This window comes from Apis florea, unplaced genomic scaffold (assembly GCF_048593485.1).
Source record: "Apis florea isolate Af1SG1 unplaced genomic scaffold, ASM4859348v1 contig_3585_pilon, whole genome shotgun sequence".
In the NCBI taxonomy this organism is placed as follows: Eukaryota; Metazoa; Arthropoda; class Insecta; order Hymenoptera; family Apidae; genus Apis; species Apis florea.
In genome coordinates, this window is record NW_028256788.1 from 1,582,236 (window position 1) to 1,605,819 (window position 23,584).

The 23,584-nt window shown below is 34.5% G+C and overlaps 1 long non-coding RNA gene across 4 annotated transcripts in view; it reads right to left on the reverse strand.

Moving 5' to 3' along the window:
* LOC105735726 (uncharacterized) overlaps positions 1-23,584 on the reverse strand; it is a 210,254-nt gene that overhangs the window by 26,421 nt on the left and 160,249 nt on the right. For all 4 annotated transcript variants that reach the window (XR_015294125.1, XR_015294127.1, XR_015294126.1 and 1 more), the window contains 2 exons: positions 12,336-12,540; positions 999-1,053 (listed from right to left, as the gene is read on the reverse strand). This is a non-coding gene — a long non-coding RNA (uncharacterized LOC105735726). The remainder of the gene's footprint in view (positions 1-998; positions 1,054-12,335; positions 12,541-23,584) is intronic.

Here is a 23,584-nt window from a genome sequence, read left to right on the forward strand (position 1 = left end):
TATCTCTTTTCCGGTGACACAATCCGGTTAGACTTGAAAACTAGATAAACAGTACTTTCCGTGAGCATTGAATGATGAGAGTACTTATTTTTAACCAGATCGAAAAGAAGGGGTGAAAAAAGAAAGATAAAATGTCGCGTTTCTTTCGATCAATTGAATTATTCCTCGAAGGATATTAAACGTCCGATTGTTGTAACTGGTTCGTAAATAATTACAATTGTTCGCATTACGATATTTAATATTTAAACGATAAAATGTAAAAAATCGAAATTGAATAACGATCGTGGAAAAATATAACTATAATTGAGAAAATACTCGAGATTGCAACTCGAATTGCGATTATATATATTAGGATAATGCATGCCATCTGATTAAAAGTTATCCTTTTATCGTATAAGGTATCGTATAACTCGTATTTCGCGTAATAATATATTTGCATAAATTACATGGCATTGCATTAATTCATCATTGAAACGCGAGTACGCGATAAACGCAGAAATTTAGTAATTTTAACGAGAAAATAAGAAAGAGAAGAGAAAATAGTTAATTCGTACGAATGTGTCCGAATATATTTCACAATTACACTCTAGGAAACCATTGTTCATAATACTTGTGCATCCTTTTTTTTTTTTTCTATGCATTCAGTTTTACGTAATACCGGGAATATTAAGCAATAATTATTCCAAGTTTTAACGAGGCTGATAAATCTGTGGAGAATAAGAGTTTCCATTTTACGACACGTTTTACAACGAAAGAGTAATCTTAGCGAAGAATATAGGTGTATCCAGTGGCCACTTGTAATATTTTAATTTTTATCAATCTTTTTGTTAAACGTGTTCAAAAGATTTCACTTAAAATTCTTACAATTATAATTCTTTTGTCACTTTTGATTTATATTTTATTATATAATTTTTTTATTTCTTATTCTATGTAAAAATTGGTTTATTGATAAGTTATCTTAAATTTAAATAAAGTTTTCTCTAAATTTAAATACTCACCGAAATTTCGAAACGTCACAATCTTCAGTCCAATTACTAATTTTCTGATTAATATCTATAACAAAAGAAAATGATATCGTTAAAAATATATAAATCAACATTTAAACACTTAACCTAAAAATATATCTCTATTATGTCTACTATTTCAAATTGTTTTTATAATTAAATTTCAAATTTAAAGAAAAAGTACAGTAATCAATTTAACATCACGCAACAAGAAATATCATAAAAATTTTAAACTTCAGAGAAGCTCAGCGAACTCATTTCCATTATAAATCGAATTCATCGTTTATCAATCGTTTCACGTTTGAATAAAACAGAACTGTGGAAATCAATCGGCCATTAAATAATTTCTTTTGCATCGAAAACTATTAAACACCATTCGGTGATATTATTTAATTAACAATCAGAGAAATGCAATTAAACCTCGGGCCACTAGCCAACTAGAGATTGACGAGCATTAAAAACGACGATTTATATAGGTTATATCGTTTCGTTTGTACATTCAACGGAAGATCCACCAACGAGAGATGAATGACATCGACGATCCTTTGTATTTAAATAATTTCCCCTGCTCGCGGAGATTTATGACCGTCCCTTAAATATCGACAGGGCGTTGGAAATCGTGTCGAACAGCCATTAACGATGCCTTCCCTCTAACTTTCATATCCATGGAATCTCACCGCGGATTTTATTAAACATCACCAGCATTGAACGAAATCCAACCATTCAGAATGCGGATCGATAAGCGAACGTCAAAGATATTCCGTTGCATTCAAAGAATACATCTGGAAAATGCAATCTGTCGTTGAATACACTTGATTTTATCCCTTGAAATCGGTACAGTCTGCCCTCTTTAAGCGAATCGATCAGGGGAATTTATTTTATACATATTTCCGAATGTGAGATATTTCTCTCGAATTCGACTTTGACCTAACCTAACCTAAATGTTATTGCAGCATATGTGTTAAAAATAAGTCTATAAATTCTATTATTGTCGAATTACAATTTAGAATTGTTTTGAGGTTAGGTTTACGTGTTTGGCTAGATTTTTCCCCCATACAAAATTTCGTTTTATGAAAATAGACAGAGATAAGATAAAATAAGATGTATTAGATATTTAAAATCGATACGAGGCACGTAAAATTAACCTCCGAAAGAATTTCGACCAAAAAATATCTCGTGTAGGAAACGTTCAAAAGGACGGGAAAGAATTTTCCGTTTAATAAGATGGCGAATCGCTTTATGCTCCTCTCCAAGTTTTCGAGGCAGTAATTTCAAAGAAGGTTCGCCTTAAGTAACGTCACAAATTGTTTGCAGATCGGAGATACGCCCGCGCGATTAATAACATCTATCAGTTCCATTCAATGGAATTTCTTCAGACGCGAATCTCTCATTTTTCATACCGTGGCGTTTGCTTGCATAAACCTTATCTACCGATTTGTCTCATCACGAGATACTGTATCCCAACGATGAAAAATGCTCCACCACCGTTATGAAGAATCCTCCGAGTCAACTGAGGCTTTATTACGGATATATTAGCTTTTTCTCCACGCGAAACAATTTTAATCCAATGAAACTTTAACCACGGGATAATTTCCCTTTGAAATATTACGGATATTTTAAAATTGTACACTTATATTCGTTTTTATGAACGAATTTGGATTGAAACTTCATTCCCTTTGTTGTGTAAAAATTTTTATATATAAATAGAGTTGATGATTACACGTATGAAAAATAACAGACAGTCTTGGGATTAATTGCACGTTATTTCCACGTATTTTATGATAAAAAATTTTGATCGATAAATTATTCGTAATATTAACTTTATGCTTAACAAATTTTTCAAAGTTGATTCGATCGATAAAAAACAAATTGGGCAAATTTTCAAAAATGCATCGTAATATAACGCACAGATACATTTATAAACGGAATATAATTCTACGTAATAATTATATTTTTAAAACCGGTATTTCAAAATATGAAATATGAAATTGAAAGGGATAATCAGAAATATGGTGGAAAATATTTTAATTTCAGCCTCAACGAATTTATGTAATTTATGTAATTTTTATATGAAAATATTTTTTTATAATTCATTAAGATTTGATCTTTAATTACGAGTTTCATCAAATTTTCATAAAAATGCAAATACGACACTAGTTTAGTTAAAAATCTCGAATCGTTCCCATAGCAACGAATTAAATTCAAAAAGCAATTTTTGTTCAAAAGAAGCAATTTATTTTTCTATCTTAATGCGATGAAAATTCATTATTATACTGAAAAATTAGAAATGAAATATTTATAAAAAAAAAAAGAAGAAAAAGAAAATCCACACTTTAACATAAAATTGCAACGATACGTATATATACGATATTATCTTCAACAATATCTCATAAATTGAAATTGGAACGCTATCAAAATCGTTTCTACGTTTCGAGAATATCATCTTAAAGAATAATACACCGTGGGAGGTAGTCGAATAAAAGGCCGGGAGGAAGGAGGTCGAGGAAATATTTATTCGGAAGATCAGTGAAAGAATCAACAACAAGAAATAACATTTTCCTCTGGTGGTATCCTCTCCAAAACAAACAAACGTGTCCGCGACACGCAAGCAAATCCGGATATCACTTTGGTACATATTTCATGTTTCGAGTCCTCTTGAGCGTAACGCGAAACCTCTTCCTACAAATTCGATGCAGTTTGAGACAGCGGCAGATAACAGAGGAATCCGCAAGGGTAAAGTCGGGGTGAAAAGCAACCAAGAGAAAAATCTGGATTTTCAATTTCCCCCAGTATATGGTAGGAAGAACGTTAGACGCCATTGCACATTTTCCATTGTATCCTCTGAGAACGTTCCACCAACATGGTTGGCTGTATCATCTCCTTCTCTCTTAATTCTTTCCCGTTTCACTAACGACACGAAAATTTCAAGAGAAATTTCTTCAAACTGTACTGGCGATATTTTTCCAAAGAATTGTACGGAAGAATAATTCCGCAGTTTGATACGATTTTTGTAATTCTTTTATTGCGACACTCGTATTAATCATAGAAACGGATAATAAATAATCTATATATATATATATATATCTCAAGAGTAAGAAAAGATTGGATATATTAGAGTTATATCACTGCGAAGTCTCGAAGTTGGCTTACACGGCAACGTTCATATATTGGCCTCGTAGATGCTGGAATTAAATTTCGATGGGAAAATTCGTTGCCTACACGATAGAAATATTTTTACTTTATTGGTTTCTTATGTTAAACAAAACCGTATATAATGGTAGGCAGGTTTTTTCGCAGGCAGAATCGTCGTTGGGCGCACGTGCCCCCCCTTTTTCTTGGACTTTCCATACGGTATCCTTCTTGTTATTTATGACATAACAGAGCGCTGTCTGTCGCGAAGAGAGGAGTGGGGGGGAAAGGACAGCGGCTTATGATAAAATCGAATTTCCTCCGGTCGGATAAAAGGCAAACTAAAGGGGACAAAGAGAATATCTGCTCCTCCTGAGAGAAATAATTTTCTATCGACTACGTCTCGCTGCCCTCCAGACACTCTTTTCGTTGCTTTTGAATTATTCACTGGGAAATTGTTGTTATTTCCTCGACGCACACCCATCCGTGTTTGCAACGTCATCAAATTTTCGCTTTTTCTTTTTTTTAAATTTCGCGCGCTTTACACCCTTCGTCGACCTAACCTCTTATAAGACTCTTATAATTCTTGTGCGATTTAACAATATTTTCCAGTTTTATTTGAATTTATTAAGAATCGTGTAGACAATTTTTATATATAATTATAATTCGTTTAGAAGATATTGAGGAATAATTTTTTTTTTTTTATAAAGACAACAAATGCTTTCGAAAGAAATTGAAATTGAGGCGAGAATGAGGCTAAACTGAAAAGCTTTCAAAGAATAATAGATTTCTTCTCTCAGCAGACGATATTTTTCTATCTCAATCTAAACATGACCTAAATTCTAGAGCACCGACAAAAGGGGAGCTCTCTGGCTCGAACCTAGTTCCAGAACACCGTTTGATCTTTATTAGATTATTTTGTTAAGATAATTGCGTTATAAATGTAATGAATGAAAGCCTCCACTTCTCCAGTTTTATTCCATTTAAAATCGTAGACGACCTAGTTGATTTTTGTTGAAATAGAGCAGTTTGATCGTGGTGGCAAGTAACGAAATTTGTTAGAAAAGGAATACACAGTTTACTCTTTTTACGATGATTAAAATAAGCATTTTATTATTATTTTAATCTTCCTCGTTTCAAATCGATTTTGCATTATACGAAATTTCGAGACCGATCCATAACCATTCGAATAATATATCAACGACGAATATGATCGCTCTCACCTGGCCAATTTGAGACCTTTTAAGACATCTGCACACATGTGCGTTATATCGATGGATCAATCCAATCAATTTTAGCAAGACGATTTACATAATACAACAAGATTATAATATTAGGAACAGTTACCATAGAAGAGAAACATCCGGTTGTATAAACGGTATATGCAAATTGAAATTAAAATGAAAAAAACATTTGTTCCGTGGTAAAATAAAAAACCTAAAATAATGATTATTTTATACAATATGAAAACGTTACAGAGAAATCTAATACAGTTTTTACGACTTTGTATTTCTTTAACATTAATTAAAATTTCCATTAAATTTTATCACTATTATATTTATATAGTGCTCATGCAAATAATATGCTCATGTAAATTTCATCGCAGGTAACATTTTATATAATGCGTCGTATCAATTTAATTAACTACGTTACATTATATAACATTTTTTATTTAAAATTAAAATTTAATTTATTCTACGTCAAACAAATTGAAATACGTGGTAAAAAAAAAAAAAAAAAATAAACTCTGAAGATTTACTTTCCACGATTCAAAATGATTTACAATTTATATTTAGAAAGTATAATCAATCAAGGTAAAATGAAATGAAAGCTAAAATGTAACTAAAAACGTCTCGTGTTACATTCGTACATAAAGATATATATATATATATATATTCGAATGTTTGTTATATACCAGATTCTGACAACAGTTGCACACTGCGTATAGAAATAAATCATCTACCTTTTGAAAAATTGCGGATATATATATATATATTTTATTCAAGCATAATGAGAATATTATTATCTCCGTGTGATGATAGCATGAAAGATATACTTTGTAAGATTATATGCTTCGTGAGATTTCCCACATGATATCATTATCATGCCCAAATATATCTCTATTTAAACTTGTGTTATTCATATGTTTACTATTAAAATATTATTGTGAATTTTACACACATGATACAATATTTAATAACAAATTTAAAAAAAACTGTATAAAAATTATTTAACGTAAGAATAAATAAATATTGTGTCAGGTTAGATGAGTACATCATTACATCATCGATATCTATTTTACTATACTCACGTTCGCGATTACTATATACTCATACAACACATCTTATTATGACTTCATAACTTATTTATGATTTCATTACTTCCTATGAAATTTACGATGAAATTTAAGATAACATTTTATGAAAATTTAATTCCGAAAATTTACATCGAGCGATGGCTTCATCTTGTGTTTTATCCGCAACGCAAGCAAAGAAAATTGATCGATGATTTAAATTGATTTTTGCACTTGTTAAACAAAGGTGACGTATCATTCACGAAACACGTATATACGAGATATCTTCGTGGGCCATTTTCAATGTCAGTGAACTTCCTTGCATTCTTTTAATGAGCTCTTTTAAATTCAGGGACTGTTGGCTGTACTACCACCTGCATTATGAGGCCAGACGTTCGTTATTTCACAATTACATGTGAAATAGTGTTTTCTACCGTTCCGCTTCTTCCTTTCTTTTGTTGCTGATTTCCATAATAATTTAATTTTCATTTTAATACGCGTATCATTATACTTTTTGCAATAAATATTGTATTCCTTATTCTATAATTAAAATTCACTAATTCAAAAAAGAAACAAACTTTCTACACTGTTATGCAGAAAAATAAAATATAATATTTTTAACTTGTAAAATTTTAGTCCAAAATTATTAGTCCAATTGTTTAAAGATGATTCATGTACAATTTGATGAGCCAACATCAAATCAAATACGTATCTCTAAAACAAAAACCATCTGTCGGAATTAAACTGTCTCCAATAATGTTTAAATCAGATTTTCCCAAGGTCGCTCTTATCTTATATCGTCAACACAGAGGACGCTCGCGGAGAAGTTTCTCAACGGCGAAGATTAAAACATCGTCGGTACATGTATTTTTCTCGTATTAATCGTGAAAGATGGCCGACACAAACGTGTCCGTTCCACTTGTAATTCATTTTACATTTCCTCTGTTTCCTCTTAACCATCATGCGTGTAGAAAATGCGTGGCAACAGTCTTTCTCTATCCATCTCTGTATATATAAGGGCGTACACACACACACACGCGCGCGCGCATACACGCACAAATGTCATGGCAACCTCGTGATTCGCAAAAGCGTAACCGAATTTCCCTCGGTCCTTAATTTTTGCCTTTTTTCTGGACAATCTCTCGGCAGCGAGCCGCTTTGTGGATTCACCTCGACTCTCTCCATTTCCGTGCCGGGGAATCGGCTTTTCCCCTCTTTTTTTTCTTCCATTTCATTTTTTCCCTTTTTTTATTCCCTTCCTCCTTTCTGTTTTTCCTTTTTTTCTTTCTTTCTTTCTTTCTTTTTTTTTTGTCTTTTTTCTTTCTACCTATCCTATCTACCTACCATAGAATCACGGTATTCGGAGAGAAGGGTAAAATTTTTTTCACGATGCACAGCTTAGCAACACGAAATTGTCGATGAACATTTTTCGCGAACAAACTTGATTGAAGTTTCGACTTAAACGATATTCGTGACGATTCGTCGTCTATCCAGTAATTTTCTTTTCTTTTATCTTTCTTTTTTTTTTTTTAGCATCCAATTCCCTCAATAATAGCACTGTTACTTGATGATGCAAATTTTATTTTTAATCGTATAAAAAAAATTTTGTCCAACAATCGTTAATAAAAGCGAAACCTACTCGAGTCGGTAACGCAAAATCGTTACCCACCGCGCAAACACGATGATACCTTTGATCCTCGCGTGACAACTTTGCAACGAACATATACTAAAAACATCTTGACGATATAAATTTGTTTTTTTTTAACTGCATAAAAATTTTGTCCGAACAATCGTTAATAAGAGCGAAACCTACTTGAATCGGTAACGTAAAATCGTTACCCACCGCGCAAGCACGACACTTTTATCCTCGCGTGAGAAGTTCAGACGCGACAAAGAATAAACAAAGGAAAGGACATCCTCGTATATCAAACAATTCTATCTCGAGTCCCATTCCGATCGCGTGTTTCACGCTAAATTCCATGATAGGTGTACATTGAAGGAATCGATTGGTCGCGTGGGCTCGTAGATTTTCCAGGATTTCGTAACCCGACAACGCAGCCTGTCTGCATGACGCAATCCACCCGGTGTAGGATGTGCTCCGGTGCGTGTTTAACCGCAAGCACGGACGTGCACGCGCGTGTGTATCCACGTATTTCCGCCCGCATCCGCGCCCGCTTCAACCGAGGTGTGCCCCGAATAACGGCACCGTTCTTGTACGCTTGGAACACGCGCGGGTATAAATAAGGTTTATGACGTCATCCCATCGCAGAGCCTCGAATTCGTTCCGCTGTGTTCCAGTTCCTTCCTCGTTTCTCTCTCGCTTCTTATTTCTCCGTTTCCATCAACCGTTGACAGGACCCATGCTACGACTGCAAATTTTTTTTCCCCATTTCTTTTTTTTTTTTTTGATTCGTTTTTTGTCGGCCTTTTCTCGATTGGGAAATCGATCTCTTTTTTCGTTATTTCTATCTTTATTTTCACGAGATCGAGATAATTTTGGTATATGCGTTTTTATGGATTGTAAAATGTTCTCAGTGCCTCGAGTTGTTTGTTATTATTAAAAGATTCTACGATGAAATGATTCTTTATTTAGAATAATTTTAATTTAAATATATATATTATACGTATTAATGTTTCATAAGAGGTTAATTATTTTCGAAAGATTTTTTGTATCCCTTTTTAACAAGTTATTGAACTTACTACGAATAAACGAAAGTATGGGAATTATTGAATTTACGAATGGGGAGAATTGCTTCGAAGAAGATAGTTTTCTAATCGAGAGGGGAGCACGGTAAAAAGAATGAGCAAGGCTAAAAAAAGACACGTTTAAATAAGAAATAATAGGCGGGAGTGTATTCGTTTGGCAGAATGGCCGGTCGAAATCGCGACTGTTTAGCATTCCACGGTTAATTGCATCGTGAACGGTTACCGCAACGCGCGAAGGGAGAGGGTTACCCGACGTAAAATCGTGATTGTTATTTTTTACCTTTGGCCGCTTCTCGTTTCCACTTATTCGACGCAATTACGCAAAATCTAATTTTCCACGGGACTCGACACGTGCGGTTTACCCGTGAAACCAGTCCCCATTTTATAAAAGTGGCGGGGCCCGCCGATTATCAAGAGGAAAGAGGGAATTGATACGAACGCGATAAAAATCCGCGATAGAACGTTCGGGCAATCGGCAACTAATTGCCGGATAGATAAACTCTTAATTAATGTTATAATTGAGATCGAAGATTTGAAGGTATGGTATTACAAAGGAGGAACGCCTTCTTGTTTGTTTAATCGAGTTATTTATTCATGATTTTGATAATTCGTGTACGCGTGTTTTAAAGACTTTAAAAATATTTTAATTGCAAGAGTAGTAAGCATTCGATTTAAAATAGCGTGTAATTAACTGTGAAACATGTAAAAATTCTTATCGGGAGAAACAGGTTGGAGGAGAGAGGTTTGAAGAGAATTAGGTTAGAATCCGTGTTCACATAATCGGCTTAATAGATAGTAAGATTTTTAACGATTTTGTAACGTAATCTCGATCGGGTAGAAATATCAGTTACACACGAATAAAAAGGATCACGTTACATTATATAATTTAAATAATATGATTACAAAAGATATAATTTCTCTGAATACAACCCAATTAATTTCAAGTTTGTTCTTCTCGTCCATATTTTTCTTCGCGACAAAATATCTATGAAAAATAAAATTCATTTTTCGAGAATGGTTGGTCGGTCGGTTCAGAACCGGATCAGAATGAAGCACGAATTCTGTCGAATAATTATGGTGCTATAGGAAGAGAAGAAAATTGCACGCCTACGCAGAGTCGAGAGCTGTTCTTCTCGTGTTTTTACGCCAAGAAGATTAATCCCCGTGAATCGTAACCGTGAAGGAAAAAATATGTCCGTGCATCATCCAGCTTTTTTTTTTCTTCTTTCCCCCCCCCGCTTTTTACCTTTCCTTCCCATCCTCGAAACCAATTGAATTTTAATGACGAATCGTTAACAGAGCTGCGTGAATACAGGCACACGTCATAGTACCTAGCGAAATTCACTAGATTCCAGAGAAATCCCCTATTATTTGTTTCGGCGATGGAATGTACGTAAAATAAAGGGAGACAAAAAATTATCTTATTCTTACTCGTGAGCAACACGTAAAATTCACGACAAGCTATATATTATTATTTTGAAAGTAAAAAAAAATTAATGAAAAATATTCCAAATGATATTTTAACCGAGCTAGTTTGTTGAAAACAATTATTTTTTTTAAAACAATTCAAACAATCAAAGATATACTTATTATTAAAAATTATGATATAATTTAATTTATACAAGAATTTTGTTTTAAAAAATATATGTTTTATAAATATAATGAATAAAATGAATAATATTTCTACTAACTGGTTAATTTTTAATTTCGATAATTCGTAAGTTCTGATATGTTTTATTACTTTTGATTACAGCTTTTGATAAGTATGTACAAAATAGAAATTTCGTTATGAATTCGTGTTGAAAAAATTAAATTACATTATTAACTAACATTAACATTTCGAAACATAATTTTACATTTATGAATTATTCCATCTCTTTCTTCTTTTTTTAAAAAAATGCGTACTACCATTTCGTTTTTAAATTCATTCCCCATTAACCAGACAGAAAGTAAATTGGTACAAAGTAATTTATTGTGTTATTTTCGTTGAACGATGTGCTAATTGACCGGCGATACAATCTGTTGCAACTTCATCGACAATAATTATTGCTTCTTCGCGTCGTAGTCAACGGTGCTTGTTTTCGAAACACTTGACAATGACTTGAAACACTTGAAAACACTCGAAACACTCGAATGATCGAGTATCCATTATTTATTTTTTTTTTTTTTTGAGAGTGAAATTTTTAAATTGTAAATAAATCGAAGGAATATTAAACATCACTTATTCCTAAAAAAAAACTTTTTCCTAGAAAGCTCCGCGATTTATACGTTAAAATATTTAATCACGGAACAGCGTTTGAATATTATCGAAACGAAAAATTTTAACAAAAAACACACATTCGATTACGAGAGGAAGAAATGAGTCACATAGGTGTCATTGAAGAGAGACGTCATTAAGTCATAATTAATTCATGAAAACAGGAAGGTTCGCGTGTATGGTGAACCTATCTAAACGCGTTAACTATTATGCAGTCACATAAAGTTTACCAAGGACAAGCAACACGTAATAGTGTGACAATAATATAAAGTACACGTTGAAGGCTAAATTGTTAATGGCCAGATGCGGAATAGCGAATAGATGAACAATTCGATTTACGTACGCTCTGAAAATGAAATTTTTTTTTCTTTTTTTGAAATCTTTTAATGATGAAATATAACAACATCGTGCACCAATTATCCATTGTTTGTAAAAAAAAAAAAAAAAATGCATTTTACAACGCATTTCATTAAAAAAAGAATATATATATAAAAATTTTTATTCATTTTATTCAAAGAACTCAAACATTTCCAGTCGAATTTATGCAATACATTATTGATATAGATAAATTAACAAGTTTAGAAAAATTGAAAAAAAAAAAAAAGAACCTTTTATGAACCGCACGAGTAAAATTCATTTTCATTGGCGAATTATCGAATCGGTTTGCAGAATTTCGAACGAGGAAACGAAATCATAATATTTTCCCCCGCGTTCCTTAGCCCGGCATTTTCTGTAGCCGAGCGAATCGTCGGCCAGATGCTGAGCGTACGGTAGGCCAGCCCTCGTAAATTATTCTTAAGTGCCAAATAACCTTGTGTTAAGTAACGAACACAAGCGGGCCGGAATATTCCTCTAATAAACAGACCTCTGTGCTCTCGAATTCCGTGAATTCGATGCTCGTGAATCAGCTTGCCAGAAATATACAAATTTTAAATTTCATACGTACCCCGAAATCGGGCTTCTGGGAAACCACGTCGAACAATTTAGCCTCGGTTCATTCACGCGTTCGCCATTTTAAAAATAATATTATTATTTAACTCGTCCGACCACGAACTTCACAGAATTTGATTAACTCTTCGACGATTAATTCTTGAACTCTTGATATTTCCTCCTCGTTCACCGTGGCCGAGTAACGAGAATTGGAGACAGAACTGGAAAACAGAAAATATATCGAAATTTGTTAGATGTTTGTAAATTTTGAACAAGTGGTATTTATTTCATCATTTACATCAATATATCTTTTTTTCTCGAAATTGTTCGATAACTTAAAAGAGAACTTAAAGTATGATATAAAAATCTACCTTCTCCATCCTTTATTTTTTGCTTCAACGATCAAAGAAATTCCACCCCACCGAAATCGTTTAAAAAACATTACGTGGGGAATAAAAGCTCTGCAAATCCGAGCTCTGCCTCTCTGTAAAATATCGCGCGCAATTTACATTTACGCCGCTCTACAAATTTGATACGTAAATTTCAACCCAAGCGACTGTTTATTAAAAAAAGAAAAAAAAAACCGACAAACAAAAAGTAAGAAAAAAGGGGGAAACGCAAAGAGAAGAGTAGAATAAAAAAAGAGAACAAAAAATCAAATTGGAAACACAAAACTAAATCAATCATTAATCCCGTTAATAAATATTTTGATACACCTCTCTTTTTTTCATATTCGCGCATAGGAAAGCGCGAAAAACCGAGATAAATAAAATAATAAAATTATTCAACGGTGAGCAATCGAGATCGAAAGTTGTTTCAACGAATTGTTAAATCCATCCAATCATATTTAAAAATATCTCTAATTTACGCGTTCTCCGTGAATATTCTCCAATTTCCCCTCTCCTATTTTTCGATATACATATATATTTTATCCCCGAACGTGACGAGAATCCCCATAAAAAATTGGTATCGCGAATCAGTTCCCGTTTCATCTACGTCCAAACGTGGATTACGATCTGGTTAACGATCACCTGGTTTTACGCGCATCCAGACGAGATTACCGCCGTTTACGGCCGAGATGATCGGCCCCTGTGATACACGATCAATTTACAATCCAACGCCATAAGGAATGATTACTTTAAGAAATCGTTATATCGCGGCTTCCCTCGTTTAATGCCCCGTTTAATACGCGGATTTATTGCGTAATTCAATTAACAACGGTCAACAGGAATAATTAGATCGGATGACGAGGGGGAGGGGGGAGGGGGGGGAGGGGAAGGGGGCCATTGATGTTCATGCACGGTGTTGTTTTCGCATTAATAACCCGAAGGAATTATTAAGGTAATCAAACGTATCGAATGCCAATTACAGTCTGTTTAGACGGGCGGCCGACGGAAGCCATCTTGGATATTTATGTTTCTTCTGACGTAAGGAAAATTACTGCTCGTATGAATCATGCGTGCACGTTCAATTTCGCGCGGGGTGCGACGAAATAATTTCGAATTTCGTGCGAACGGAATCGTGTTAAAATTCTCGTGTTAAAAGAATTAATCTAAACCACGTGTCTATATTTTTTATGAAATATTTATCGCATGTTCGATGAGCGATCGAATAATTATCCTCCCGTCTAGATCATTCTCGTGTAGAATATTGATTAAAAATTTAAATCGATTGTTTTAAAATTTTAATGTGGCAGAATTGAATTTTAGCTTCGTAATATACGTAATAAGGTATTTCGTTACTTTTATTAAAATTAATAATTTAACAAGTTTAAATTATTTATATTTCTGGCAAGCAACTTCAACAACGGCGAATAAATATGTAAATTTTCTAAATTTTTAATGTTCAAAATCCACGAGTATTATCTAACTCTGTTAATATATATATTTAACAATGTTTTACAATTTCGTCAAAGATCGGCAATCATCCGTTTCACTCGATGTACTTAAGATACTAATGTTTCCCAATCAAGCCCATCGAGCGTCGAAGATAACACTTTGCCAATTCGCCCCCCTCGGTCGCTTATGACACGCATCTCCACTCCGTTTTCCGCGTATAGCACCGCTCGAGGCGAGGGATCGACAGTTTGACGGATCGATGACCCAGGCGGAACGTCGATCCACCGGCCTCCGCGTGCATAGATTCCCGTGACAAGATCGCGCGGAGGCGCAAAGGGGAGCATTATTTATGGGGGCGTAAATCAGGATCGAGCACGGATCCGCCGGATCGATCACACGTCAGCCGTCGAACAACCGCGTTTCTCCCTTCCTTTGTCGAGGAAACACTGACGAGAGCCGCCCACGTGTCACGCGCCTATCATCGCCGCCGTCACGGCGAGCCAAGGTGTGTCACCGGCCACAAGGAGCCGATCCTTTTTTTCTCACTTCTTTATGGAAACGAGCCGAGGTGATGCGATCTTCGACGGAAGATCGAGCCCCCTCGAGACTGAATTTGCATTTTTCTTCCGCTTCGTTATGGATAGCTCGGGAATCCGGATGGAGATTTATCTAGATTTTGGAGAGAGAGAGAGAGAGAGAGAGAGAGAGAGAGAGATTTATGGAAGAAGCCGCTTGCGCGAGAATAGTGCGCTCGATCGGTCAAGTTGTTGTGCTGTCGGAAGAGGTTAGAAATGGATGGATAATCGAAGTACTTTTTCGTTCTTTTAATACGGTATTGCAAGTGTTTCTTTATCTATGAATCGAAGAAACAAAAGTCTCAACGTTTGTGTAAGCGCATAATGTTTTTGTGATTGTAATTGTATTAAATGTCCAAATATTCAAACATTTGGATGAACTTGAAATATATAAAGCATTGCATAAGACGACCTTGAGTTAATCGATACTGCAACTTAATGCTTTTAATTCAAGATGACTGATTCTGAATTTCTAAAGATTGTTCCATATGGTAAAAAATTATATATATTTAAAGATATAATTTGTAACGATATTCTTTGACTCACAAAATCAAATCGAATCGAAATTTTCTTTTTAATTTTGTAAGGTTAGAACTCGATGTATCTAAAATCTTCTCGACTCGTTCTTGAGTCAATGGGATAAAAGAAGAATCAATGGTAAGAAAAGAATTGCAAGATAATTACTGATACGTTGAATCGTTATATGTACGTGGGCTGCTGCAACCTACACACCACGTTTCAACTTCATTTTAAACGACTGATGAGCATAAAGCATGCACGCAACGAGACCTTAACATGGTTAGGTTATTCGATTTGGATGATGTAATTGTTATGTCTCCATGACTGGTTGGAAGTTTTTTTTTTTTTTTTTAGCAATAATGCTTTTCCCTATGAAATATACCAATCAGATACGCAAAATGGTTTAGAGACGAATGGATAACGATCTCCTGTACGGTTAAAAATAAACCAATCGATAAAAAATGGCGAAATAAAAATACTGGAACACTAGGAGAATATATGGTATTTAAATCAGAGGATTTTCCAGCCTGGCATATTTGTTCCGTCTTATTCATTATTTTCCTATAAATCGTTGATTTATTATTGCCCCATAATCCACGAAAAATTATTCGCGATTTTTTTTTTCAATGTTTGTATGGTGATAACATTTTGATAAATTAATCTCTAATAATCCAGAGAAAATTTAAATTTACACGATTGATCGAAAAATATTTTTAATGTTTCGCATTAAATTTATCAATCCTTTTTACAAAAGATGATACGTAAAAGCAGAGAATTTTATTCTCGAGGCATTAATATTATTTCCACTCGCTTATTTTCGAATAATTCTCCAAACGCGAGTAGAATCAAATTCAGTCGTAAACTCGGAACAGTCCATCATGGAAATTAATTCTCCGATTGGTCGAAGGGCACTTCCACCAGGCAATAACCGGCCGATATTCCCTAAACAGAACCTCTACACGAACGGTTTACGATTCGGGCTGGAGCGTAAAGTCATAAACTGACAGTCACGTTATCTAACAGTATAGGCTTCCTTGTTCCCGCATGCATCGAGTACGTGAATAGATTTGTGGAATATTCTACTACGATTCAGATAGACAATCATGCGTCATATCGCATATAAATCCGATTTAAATGTGCGTAAATGTGTGTTTGATTCGTTTAGTTCGTTTCGGAAGAAGTATTTTTGACAATCGATTTTAAAGTCTGTATCTCAATTTACAATTACAATTAACCCGATGTATGATATTCCTCTTGCAAATAATTCACAGATATTATTTATTTCTTATCTCATCTCGTTTTGTCAATTTTTCTTCTCTAAAAATTTATTTATTTACAATTATTTATTCATCGGTTAAAATTGCGATATTACTGTTAAAATTATCAACGATATTATTATTATTATTATTATTATATATTGGCAATAATAAATATTGATCGCGTTAAGCATCGTTTAATATTCAATAGGATTAAACCAAATTGTTCTACGTTAATCGTTATGACGTAATTCCAAAACATATCGATTAAAAATTGTAGGCGAAAAATCCCCGCGCTATAGAATTTTTTTCTCTTTTCTATATTTATGAAATATCCGAAAGATCGTGGAAAAGACGAAACGTCAAACGCAGCGAATAACGCGTATCCATCGTAATAACAAGCGAGACCTACATTTAGGCTAACTGATATTTATCGCATTCACTCGTTCCAGGAAATGTCCAATTGAATTACCTAGTGAAATGCAATTAATCACGATTTAACGGCGCATAATGACGTAATAATTTTGCACAGTGTGCAGCACCGCGATCGATCGTCGGCCACCATTACAACCGGTTCTACTATAATAAACGACGCCAATCTCCCATGAAACTGCGTGAAACGAGGATCGTTAACTCGTCTCTGGAATAAAAAAGAGAAAAAAATTAAATAGGCGGGGGCACGCCCTCCTCCTCCTCCTCCTCTTTTTACAATCCCACTTTCGATTTAATATTTAATGAACATTCAAATTTCCCATCACACTTCGTCGATTAACGAGCATCGCGTGTTTAATCAGCGTATACGATTATTATCTTCACAAATGAAGAAATTTGTAAGTTAATCAATTCTTATTTTGCGAAGATTGCATAATCAGTTTTATTTTTATCCGCAAATTGTATTATTCCGTCGTGTACATTCAATTTCCTGTACGTCGATCATTATCACATTAAAAAAAAAAAAAAAGAAATCAACAATTTTTGTCAGATCGAAATATTCTATTTTTTTGTGTTATCGTAACTTCTATGCAATAATTCATTTCGTTATTACAAAAGATTCATACAATTAAAATTTATCCGTACATCGATCGGTGCATGGGATCACAAAAACACGAAACGTCACGAAAAATCTTCCTCCTCCGTATCGTCCACCAGAATCGTGGTGTAATAGTCTCGTTAAAAATTTCATTGTGCCTCTTTAATCCCGCCGTCGCTTTAACTTTAAAGCATCCACGGGCCCTTTACGCAGCCACCAAAGGCATAATCCTTATCCGGCCATCTTGGTCGAAAGCATTAATCAACCGTGAATATTCCGGCAAAAATTTCGACCCCCCCCCCCTTTCCCATGTTTTCCAAAAAAGGTTGTAGTCTCTCGAAAACGAAGAGTCGTCAGATCGTATCGATAAGCGAGAAAACGGTACTTTTTCTACTCTTTGCCTCGAATGATGACCAGGCGAAGAAGGGCCAGAATCGTATCAGCTGTTGGCTGATTCTCGAACTTCCTCTCTGTACACCCTCTTTCTTCCTTTTCCTTTTTATTTATTTCTCCAGGAAACGCGTCCGCACAAGTAAAATTTCAGCTGGTTCAGCCATCTGCCCTCAACAGGTGACGAAGATAATCTCACTTGCCCACCACGTGTCCTTCTTTTTCTTCTTTTTTTTTCTAAGAGAGAAATAGCCCTTCCTTCTCGATCGTTGGAAAGAAAATTTTCCGGCGTGAGTCACGCCGATATTTCTCTATCCACGTGTAATATTTAGCTCTTTTTAGCAGCTTATCCAGTATGGTAAATGCAGTTCGAAACAAATTTCGTTCTTCTTTACCCGTCGAGCTACGAGAACAAATAACTGTTACCGCAACTGTTCGAACAACGAGAGTTGAGAAACACTGTTCTACACTCTTATAAACTCTATTTAAAAAAGAGATTACGCTGAAATAAACTACTTCGTGAGCCGTGATTAAACGATCGTCGCGTAAATATCAGAAATCGGGCGAGACGGTTAATCGTGCGGACCAGTTGCCGGAAACGTTGCTGTAGGTAAATGCAGCGGGTAAAGAGAGAGAGAGAGAGAGAGGAAAAAAAGAAGAGGAAGAAAAGAGAGAGAAAGGAAAGAGAGGCAGTTCCCCGCGTTGAAGAGAGAGAGAAAGAGAGTCGCGCGGAAAGAAGATAATAAAAAGGTAGGAGGCTCGCGTCGTCGTCGTCGTCGTCGTCGAGTGCAAGCGTTCGTAACTCGACGTGGGTGTTGTCTGCAAGGACACATGGACGCGCCTCGTGTAATTCCACTCGAGCTCCGTGAACAGGACGAGGAGAGGCATAAGAGACGGAGGGATAAAGAAAGAGAGGAAAAGAGAAGGGGCAGAAGACAAAGAGAGAAAAATAGTATCTCGTATCGCGATATCTCGAGCGGAGGCGGACTGCGAGAGAAGCAAGAACTTCTGGATCTCGATTTACGGATACTTAAAGCACACCCACGAGTATAGTGTTCTCCGTTGGAATTAAAGGAAAGAAAAGAGAGAGAGAGAGAGAGAAAAATCGTCTCTGTATCGATTATGGCCGACCTTGCGCTTCGTTACGTCGATTGCGCTCCGTGACGCGAATTTCATTCAATTGACTTTGAGAATCTTTTATTCTCTTACTTAACAACATGTGCTTTTGTGTTTATATTGGATTTTCGTCGAGTGGATTCCTTTTTTTTTTTTTTTTTTTTTTTTTCGGAGAACGAACAGTGATTTGGAACTGAAATTGTGTAGTTTAATCTCGGAGAAAAAAATAAAGTTAAGCTGAAAATTTTTTTAAGATTTATTAGTATGTAATAAATTGACTGAAAGAATTTTAAAATAAAATCTAATTTACGTAGAACGTATTTCCTATATTATAAGATTGGATTTCTATCTATCAAAAAAAAAAAACTATTTTTGCTTAAAATTATTAAAAACATTAAAATCCTAGTTTAGAAAATTTTATTGAAAAGATTTTCACTGTCTATTTAATTCAATCATTCAATCGTATATATAAACTTGAAAAAAACATTTTAAAATATTTCCTTGTGGTTTTCCACATTTCGAACAAATTCTTCAATTAACAAGCACAATCAACACTCGAGTAATGGAAAAAAAAAATCAACGACCCGATGACTCCTTTCTCAAACAATATTTTCACGTTCTGTTCACAGTTGGTGGAATAATCATTTGACAGAAAATTATCTGCTGTTATAGGCACGGTTATAACCACGCTAATCCTCTGTCAATAACATAGACAGTTGTTTGACTTAATGTAACTTGCACCACGGTGAAATCATCCGGCTCGAAACGATTAAGCAACCAAAAGTGGTCACCTAGAATGAGAATAGTTAACGCGTTTAACTAGTTACCCGGCTTTCGTTAAACACCTCAAAATGGATCTATTTAACACTTGTTAAGTCTCGCTCTAGATTAACTGTGCCGATGTTTAATCTAATTGCTGTTATGGATTTAGTTGGAAATTGTTAGGTTTCCTCGAACTTGAATATCAAAATTAAGATGCTTCTATAGATAGGCATCTCAAGATAGGCATCTTGCTTTAAAAGTGTTGGATCATGAAAATATTAATATTATAAATCATTAATTATACACTAATTTAAACATAAAACAATTATTGATTGCTATTAAACTCATTACGTAATCGTACCAGAAAGATAATAATCGTTCCTTTCACTAAAATTATTGATTCTAAAATTAAAAATATACGATAAATTGTATTATTTTTTTATTTGTAACATTAATTAATTATTTTCCACATTAAGTATGTTGAGTATGTTAAAACAAAAATACTTTATAATATAATAGAGTTTATAATTTCTATTCATTCTATAAAATGTTTCAATTAAATGCATCATTCATCAACTAGACAAACTTTTATATTTCCATTTATCATTGTTTCTACAAAACATATCAAAATAAATCACGGCGAAACAATATCCATTATCTCAGAAACTTTACCACTATATCCTCTATATTCAATTCGAATAACGAAGTTTCTCCCTTATCAAAGGAAACATTAAAATCCCCTACACGTTCCTATAACGTCGAAAAACACATTTGTTCGTTTCTACATTTCTACCTCGTTTGTTGTTGTTGTTGTTGTTGTTTTTTTCTTTTTTTTTTTTCATACCACTGCCTTTCATCGAAACTCTCGTCGGCACATAGACAAGTATTTACACGTGTCAACGGCACAAAGTTTCCACACACTCATCGTTTACAGCTTGCGAAAAAACCCGTGCGCATTATTCGAAGCAAATGACGTTTAAAAAACAGGAGGAAAACGAAACAAAACGAAACAAAATAGAAAACAGGAAAAAAATAAAGGAAGAAAAAGGAGGATACGCGGATCGATAACAGGAGATGAGGCAAGTGTACACGTTTCGATTTAACGATCATATTCCTCGGAGAAAAAAAACTCGTGTTCCTCTTTTCCTCTCCTTTTTCTCCCTCCCTCCTTTATTCTTTCGACTCCATTGTGTACACACGCGAGGAACGACAAAGGAACGACGATTTTCACGACTAGAGTGCCCTCTGCGTCGCGGCTCTCGCTTGTTTCGACATCGCGGACCTGGCGTTGCTTATTTTAACCAACGACAGTCAAATGCAATTACACCGGGTCCTATGCCCTTGCCGGAAGCGCCCACATAAACGAGCTCTCGTATCCGTTCGACTCTCGTCGTAAGGCTACGAGCCGCATACCTGACGCATGACGCCAGATTTTTAAAGACGTGGCCACGTATCAACCACGGCAATAACTTGCAACCGGTCAGCGGACAATCGTACAATGTAACCTGACAATTAACCCATTTACATTTGTAATAAATTACGCGGTGTACGCGGTGACCTAATCTCTTACGTAATGGGTGTCATAGGATAAATAGTCGATTTAAATAAATAACATTGAATTATTTTCCTTTATAAGACCAAGATTTTTCCAGATTTCCTTACATGTTCTTATATTCAAAAAAAAAAATATATATGTTAAATAAATAAATAAACGGGATTAATTGATACATAAACGGTACAACGGTTTATGTTTTGCGAAATTATTTTTGATCGGAGTGATTTAAGCCTACTATTGTATAATCTCCTCGGACGTAATAATAATAATTGTAATTATAATAATAGAAAAAAATTCGTCTCGATAAGGGTACACATTTTTCACATTTCGCTATAATGCAAGTAGGTTAACTCGAATTTCACGCTCCGTCAGCTCCGTCGATAGCATTGTGCTCGGCACTGGCCTCGGTTATCGTGGCGGGCTTAGTTTTCGTTGCGCCGTGAGCGCAAGCCACACGGTTTCTTAGAAGGATTCTTTTTAGCAGCCTCGGGAGAATGTTGGATACAATTGATCAACTCGATGCTAAAATAAGCAACGCGTTTGCTCTGGCTGTGGTTTAAATAGAAGGAATGAATGACGCGAGTATGAAACCGGAGCGTATGCGCGACCAGTTTGCCACGGTTGATTGAATGGCGCGGATACAGAGCCTTGAAAGGGATTCTAGAATTAAAATTCTGGTAATACGTTCAGCCGAATGGACATGATAATGCGATTGCAGCAACGCTCGATCGTGTAGTATAATAATTATTCTGAAGAGAAAGGAGGATCATTGTTATGCTTATTAGCGAGATATTAGCGTCGAGGACGGATGAATTTGAGATTAGGGCTAGGTGATTTATTGGCGGACAAGGATTGTATTTAGAGATTAAGTGTTTGGAGGATTTTGCACGTGAATTATAGACTGTTGGATTTAGAAATGAAGATGTCATGGTGGAAACGTGATGAAATAGTAGATGTCTTAATAAATAATAGAGTAGTTGAAATGTATGTTTCGTTTAAGCAAATGGAATTTTAATTTTAATTTTATCTTTATTCTTTTTTTTAAAAAAGTATTGTATGTTTCTGTTTATATTAAAAGTCTCGATTTCATCGGTTTATTGAATTGGCAACCGAATTTTAATTAATAAGTTTAACGATTGAATGTATTGAATTTTTTTGTCATTAAAAAAATATATAAATATTCAGATAAATATTCAGATAATCGTGTGAAATGTAATTTTGAAAAAATCGAAGAAAAAAAACAATTTCCATTATAATGTACAAAAATTATCATCCACGTTCATTATGCACAACCGTACGATATTTATTTAAGTTCACAGGATATATATAGCTGTTGTCTTCAAGCGATTGTCTTTTTAATTTATGAAATTCGCCTGACTAGTGAAAGTAATATGGCGGAAGTAATTTCACGCTATTATTTTACGATTCCTTTTTCACGTCCGTCTATTTTTTAGCTTCCCGTTATTATCTTTATTTTTTGTCTTTCGATTTGTCAACAAGATTATTTTCTGCTCATTTAGTTTTCTTCTAAAAATCAACAATCAAAAATTTTTTTAAAGTATTAAGGCGTTGAATAGAAATATAATTGAAATAAAATTTGAATATCAGATTTAATTATGTCTTCTACTTTTAAAACGTATTAATCTTCTTCTAGAAGATGTCTTAAAGTATCGAGTTGCTAGAAAAAGAAAATCTTTCGAACCAACAAAGATGATCTAATCCTTGAAAGTAATAAAAGAAGAAGGTAAAAAAAAAAAAAAAAAAAAGAGAACAACAGGAACAGATTAAACGAACAGCATTAGAATAGCGTGAAATCATATTGCGCCGAAGCGGATGTTAAGCAGCGCGAGCCATTTAAATGCAAATCTTTCGCAAAAATACTTGTACACCGTGTTCCAAGTTTTAATGACCAAACTTTGCTATCGCCAATAGTAGCATAATACTTTTAGCGCTAAATTTAGATGTTTAGTGATTGCGGCCGTTCCTTTCGTATTATTTTTCGCCATAAATTTTTAATAAAATTTTAAAACGTATAAATAATTTTCTTCCCTCACGTAGATCAGAAAAAAAATTGGCAAATTGATGGTATTGTTTGCAAAAATTGTAAAATTAAAATCGGTAACGCCTTGTGCACGTCTGTGTGCGAAGCGTTTGAATTATTCCTCTTGCCTCTTGAATGTTCACACAGCCACGTTTATGTCAGTCTCTCAGTTTTGCGTCGCGG